The sequence below is a fragment of the Onychomys torridus genome, chromosome 9 (genome assembly GCF_903995425.1).
Source record: "Onychomys torridus chromosome 9, mOncTor1.1, whole genome shotgun sequence".
In the NCBI taxonomy this organism is placed as follows: Eukaryota; Metazoa; Chordata; class Mammalia; order Rodentia; family Cricetidae; genus Onychomys; species Onychomys torridus.
The window spans coordinates 204,801-210,964 of NC_050451.1; positions in this window are offsets into that span (position 1 = coordinate 204,801).

Sequence of the window (6,164 nt, forward strand, 5' to 3'; positions counted from 1 at the left end):
CAACCACATCAAAGACCTCAGAAGGATATAATATTACCTGAGAACCGGGAGAAGGATGCAAGCAACTTTCGGGAGTCTTGCAGGGTAGTCAGAGACAGCCTGGACAGTCACCTAATGTTCCTTTGTAAAGTTGGGGCATTTGTCTTCAGCCCACAGGGCTAGAGTCTCTCCGTCACTTCTCTCAGTGTCCTGTAGAATGTCTGGCAGTTTCCTCTGCGAAGCAGGAACCTGAAGGACCATTTTGTCAAGCAAAGTTTAGTGGTCACCTTTCTATGGGTCCTGCATGTCCAGTCGATCAAGTAGTCCAGGCAAGAACAGTTTCTTGTCCAAATGGCTATTTTTGTCAAGGTGAAGATAAACTCCCTATGAAGTGTCTTCAATGCCCATCCTCCTCTCTGAAGTAAATTGGTGCTGCCAGGAGCAGACATGTCTCACTGTCCAGAAAGTCTAAATTTTAAAAGTATTTTAAATGCCATATTCTGTAGGTCTTTGAAGTATTTGAAGATTACTTGTCTATCTGAAATATCTCTATGTATACATAGAAGACTTAAGTAACATGGCTACGAGTATGATTATCATAGATGACTAATTATTAATCTATTTTTAATTATCCATTACAATTTAAAATGAGCTATACAAACATAATACCTTAAACATGAGTAGAAATATGCACACAGAATAACAAAATTAACTTTAAGTTTGTATCAATAGACTAAAGTCTATACCAATGTAAAACATTTTAAACAAGTTGTTGCTCTTTAGAAGTAAGTTCCTTAATCTACCCTTTTATCCTATTATATCTATATCCTATCCCCTTTTCTTCTTTAGAAAGAGATCACATTTATAATCACCCCGATTTAAATAAAAATATTGGTTTTTCTCTGTCCCACACCAGAGGGCTCTTCTGTTTTGGGACACAAGAATCTCTTAACCTTTTCTTTTAGCAATATGTCTGGGTTTAGAGAAGGAGTGAGCCAATTCCATCTCCAAAGCCAGCTTGATAATTTTGGGAATGTGGGCGTAGTTTTTCTTACTACTTCCTGCTGGAGGGGGGGCGCTGTATCTTATGGGGACACAAAGAAAATTTTAGGATTATGGAGTAGTCCATTAGGGTGAACCTCTGAGCCAGTTGCCTTGAAATCATTCTGGATGTCGGATCATCTGGGCCATTGTGTCATCGGAGACCTTTCAGGTGGTCTTGGCTGATCAAACCTGATGTATCTTAATCTGGAACAAATCCACAGCCTCTGGCTTTCTGTGGAAACAAAAGCAGAGACTCTTTTCCAAAGCAACATATCCTTATATCCAAATTTCGAAGTCAAGGTACCTTTAAAATTTACATACTTGTTTAACTCAACAACTTTTATGATCAAATCTTTCTCTGCAGTTAAAAATCCAAAAGATAACATAAAACAGATTCTCTGTGTGATATCCATCTTTGTAAGACTGAAACGTCACTGTGGCTGCTGGCTCCACCCACCTCAGCTTCCCAACATGGCGGTGGTACAGTTTACTGCCGGCTCTGGGTCTGGAGCCATGTGTACCATCAACTATCAGAAGCAGTTCTATCAAAGCAGTGCATAGCCCAGAACCCCCCCCCCCCTTTTTTTTTAAACTAGCAAAGGCTAAATCCACCATGCAGCAGAGTAAAGTGCTGCTTGTAGACTCCTCATTCCCGCCACACTGCAGGGCAGATGCACACGCCAGGAACCTGCCATAGTAGCTCAAACTGGCAGGCTGCAGCTAACTTGAGAGAGACAACTAGGAAGCTGTTTTTAGCTCCGTTTCAGAATCTTTTTTCTCAGGTTTTAGGTGGAAATTCTTGCCAACACGTTGGACGCCATTTGTAGTTAGAGTTTTCCTGCCTGGCCCAGTCAGGACAAATCTCTCTCACCCGCCAGTCCTACAGTCGCTCAGACCCAACCAAGAAAGCACACAGAAACTTACATTGTTTAGAAACTGTATGGCTGTGGCAGGCTTCTTGTTATCTACTTCTTCTATCTTAAATTAACTCATTTTTGTTAGTCTATACTATGCCACATGGCTTGTGGCTTACCAGTGTCTTTACATGTTGCTTTTCATGGCGGCGGCTGGTGGTGTCTCTCCCCCAGCCTTCTACTTCCCAGAATTCTCTTCTCTCTTGTCCTGCCTATACTTTCTGTGGCCACTAGCCAATTAGAACTTTATTTACACAGAGCAATATCCACAACACTCCACAGCAATAGTAAAGTATCTAAGACAATGGCTTCTAAGTTTCTAGAATACCTCTGCCCAGTAGAATGTTCCAGAAAAAGAGACTGTTTTTCTGCACTGTCCACCAAACACACGTTGCTATTGAGAACGTGAACTGTGGCCAATGCATATTTTAAAATCAACTCATATGCAAATAGACTTTTAAGTTGTTTCCCCTTTTATCTAAATACCTGTTTGGTTCTCTGAAATTACTTCTTTGGAACCTATACCTAAAGGAGTCATTGCTGGATTATAAGTTAACTGTTTAATTTTTTAGGGTGTTGTGTAGTGTTTGGGATAGAATTCTTGTGCTTGCTAGGCAATCACTTTACTGCTAAGCCACATTTCCAGCCCCATTATGTTTAATTTCTTTTAAGAACCACTATACTGTTTTTGATAGAAGCTATTTTACATCCCTATGGACATTGTGTGTGTGCTGATAGCCTCACATCCAAGCCCAAACTGGTCATTGCTTGCCTTTTCCCCTCCCTTCCGTTCTGTTTTCACTTTTTCCTCCATAGCCATAGCCAGCCTAGTAGATGTGAAACAATATCTACTCATGGTGTCTTTTTTCTTTTAGGTAGAGTATCTCTATGTAGCTCTGACTGTCCTGAAACTCATCATGTAAACCAAGCTGGCCTCAAATTCACAGAGATCCTCCTACCCCTGCCTCTGAGTGTTGAGATTAATAACCTGTGCCACTTGCCTACTCCTGGTTTTAATTTGCATCATTAATACAGTCTCTATGTGCTTAAATAGCCATTTGTATATCTACTTGGGAAAAATTCCGTTCAAGTTGTTTGCTCAGTTTTTAATTTTTTCAGCTGCTAACTTGGTGCAAACCTAGAGTCATCTGGGAAGAGGGAACCTCAACTGAAGAATTGCCTCAATGGGAATGGTTTATGGGCATGACTGTAGGGGATTTTCTTGATTGCTGATTGATACGGGAGGTCCCAGCCCACTGTGGGAAGCCCCCCCACCATGGTGATATATTATGTACCGTAATAAAATTTGCCTGAAGATCAGAGAACAGATCAAGCCACTAGGTTAAACGTAGATGCCAGACAGTGTTGGCACACAACTTTAATCCTAGCACTCAGGAGGCAGAGATCCATCTGGATTTCTGTAAGGTCAAAGCCATCCTGGACTACAGGAGGTTGACTCAGTCTAGGAGAGAAAACAGAGTCTGGCAGTGGTGGCACACACCTTTAATGCCAGTACTGGGAAGTACTGGGAAGCACACACCTTTAATTACAGGAAGTGATGGCCGGGTGGAGAAAGGTATATAAGGCATGAGGAGACAGGAACTAAAGTCTTTTTAGGCTGAAGCCTTTTTGGCTGAGGAAGCTCATTCAGCTAGAGGCCTATCTGCTGAGGCTTTTCAGGCGGAGGAGTTGGTGAGGTGAGACTTGTTCCTTTGTCTCTCTGATCTTCAGGCAAATTTTATTAGGGAACACAATATATAACCACACCTCCCACCAGGAAAGATGATTTCAGGTTATGTAAGAAAGCAGGCTGAGTAGGAGGAAACAAGCCGTATGCAGTGTTCCTCCATGGTCTCTACTTCCGGTTCCTGCCTTGACCTTCCTTGATGATGGACAGTCACCTGTGAGATCAAATTAACCCTTTCCTCTCCGAGTTGCTTTTGGTCAAGGTATTTATTATAGCAACAGAAAAACAAAGTAGAACAGGTTGTTTGTTGGTTGGTAATTTATATAATAATTATTGATGCACTCTAGATATTTTCCTCTTATCAGAAAGATGATTTACAAATATTTCTCCCATCTTGTGGGTTGCCTTTTAACACTGTTAGTGGTGTTCTTGATATATAAAAGTTTTAGAGCTCTTTCCTAGTATGTACAGTGTCCTAGATTTGACCCCAGTACACCCCCAAAGCAAGTTTTGGTGGTGAGGAATCGTAGTATAACTGGTTGCCCCACCCCATACTTTTGGTGCAACACCCAAGAAGTTATTGCCAAACTCAGTGTCGTGGGATTTTTTTCCTATGTTTTCTTCAAAGAGCTTCAGGAGTTTGACTTTTGTGTTTAGATTGTTCATCTATCTTGAACTACTCTCTGCATATAGTGGTAGATAGGATTGAACAGCATTATTTTTGCATGTGGATTTCTAGTTTTTCTGGCACTAACTGTTGAACAGTCTGGCCTTTCTCCAGTGAATGTTCTTGGCATCTTTGCCAGAGACCATTTGACCACATGTACAGTGGTTTATTTCTGATCCCTCTGTTCTTTTCCACTGATTGTATGTCTGTCTTTTTGCCCCTACTACAGTTTTTATTACTGTGGTTTTGTGTTATATTTTGACACCAGGGAGTATGAGTCCTCTGACTTCACTTTTGAAAACGAAAATGTAATCCTGTTTAATCCACCATCTCACATCATTCCTAGAGGACTGCAAGCTCAGTAACACTGTAAAAAAGATATACTTCCTAGCACTGATTTGTACCTAGAACTAGTCCTCTTGTAAATTCTTACTTGTTATCTAAGTCACTGGCAACCCTAGGCCAGCACTCCCACTAATGAGCTGCTGCTCCGACCCTTCCTTTTCTCCATGATTTATTACTTATGTTATTATCAGGGCTGAGGATCGAATTCTGGCCTCATACATGCTAGGCAAGCACTCCATCCCTGCAGTACTATGCAAGTTCTCGAGAAGGAGGTGTTTAAGCAACCCTAGCTTGGAAATTTCCTCTATCCTGTATTTTTCCTATGTAGACAAAGCTCTTAGTCAGAATGGAATTCCAATTTGTAGTGAGGTAGAGTTGGGCAGGCTGGCACTGACTAGCTGGGGGGGACTAGTCAGGGAAGACTTCCTGGGCTGAGATGAATTTAGGCAATTCTTTTAGTTTGTATCATCAGACTTCATTGGCTTGCCTAGAACAGTGAAAAGAAAGCTGTTTGGAATTTTTCCCCAGCAGGTTGCTAATGTGTTCAAGGTTAGACTAATAAATGTCAAAAGTCTGTAAGTGAAAAGCCATGAAAAAACAAAAAAACAAAAAACAAAAAACTGAAGCCAAACTGAGGCAGAGCTTTGGCCATTAAAAAAAAATTATAAAATGGCAGACATATAACCAACCACATTGGGCCTGGTGGCACGCGCCTACATACCTAGTATGTGCTTGTGTATATGCATACTTGGGAGGGAGAAGCAGGAGTCTCCTAAATTTAAGGTCATCTTAACTTAAGTTACAAAGTTACATCTTAAGTTACATTCTAGGCCAACCTGGTATACATGAGATCCTGTCTCCAAAAAAGGAAAGAAAGGAAGAAAGAAAGAAAGGAAGGAAGGAAGGAAGGAAGGAAGGAAGGAAGGAAGGAAGGAAGGAAGGGAGGAAGGAAGGGAGGGAGGAGGGAGGGGAAGAGGGAGAAAGCGAGAGAGAGAGAGAGAGAGAGAGAGAGAGAGAGAGAGAGAGAGAGAGAGAGCAGAGTATCAGAAAACAAAAACAAACAAACACACAAAAAATGTATTTAGGTTCTGGTCAGCATCTTAAAGGGCCAGAAAAAGAATTCTTTCTAATTCTAGGAGGATTTGTGTAACTCACTTGCATACTTGTTTTATTTTTCCTGCTAAATGTGAATTCCTAGAAAATACTCACTCAGGTTTGCAATTTCTCATAGTTTAGCACTGTATCTTTCCCAGTTAAATAATATTTGAAGGGATAAAGAATTGAATTATTTCCTCTGTTTTGAAGATCATTTTCCAATCTTTTTGTGAGAAATAGGTATCATTTAGGTGGGTATATATATTGCCCCTTGTTTGGGCCTCCTTTCTCCTATTTGTGGGTTGTTTTAGAATATAAAGGCCTAGAAACAATAAATTAGATTAATACTCTATCATACAGCTTTTTTCTGGTTAAATAAACTCTCAGGAAATATTTAAATTTATTTTTATTTATATATTTACTTATTTTGAGA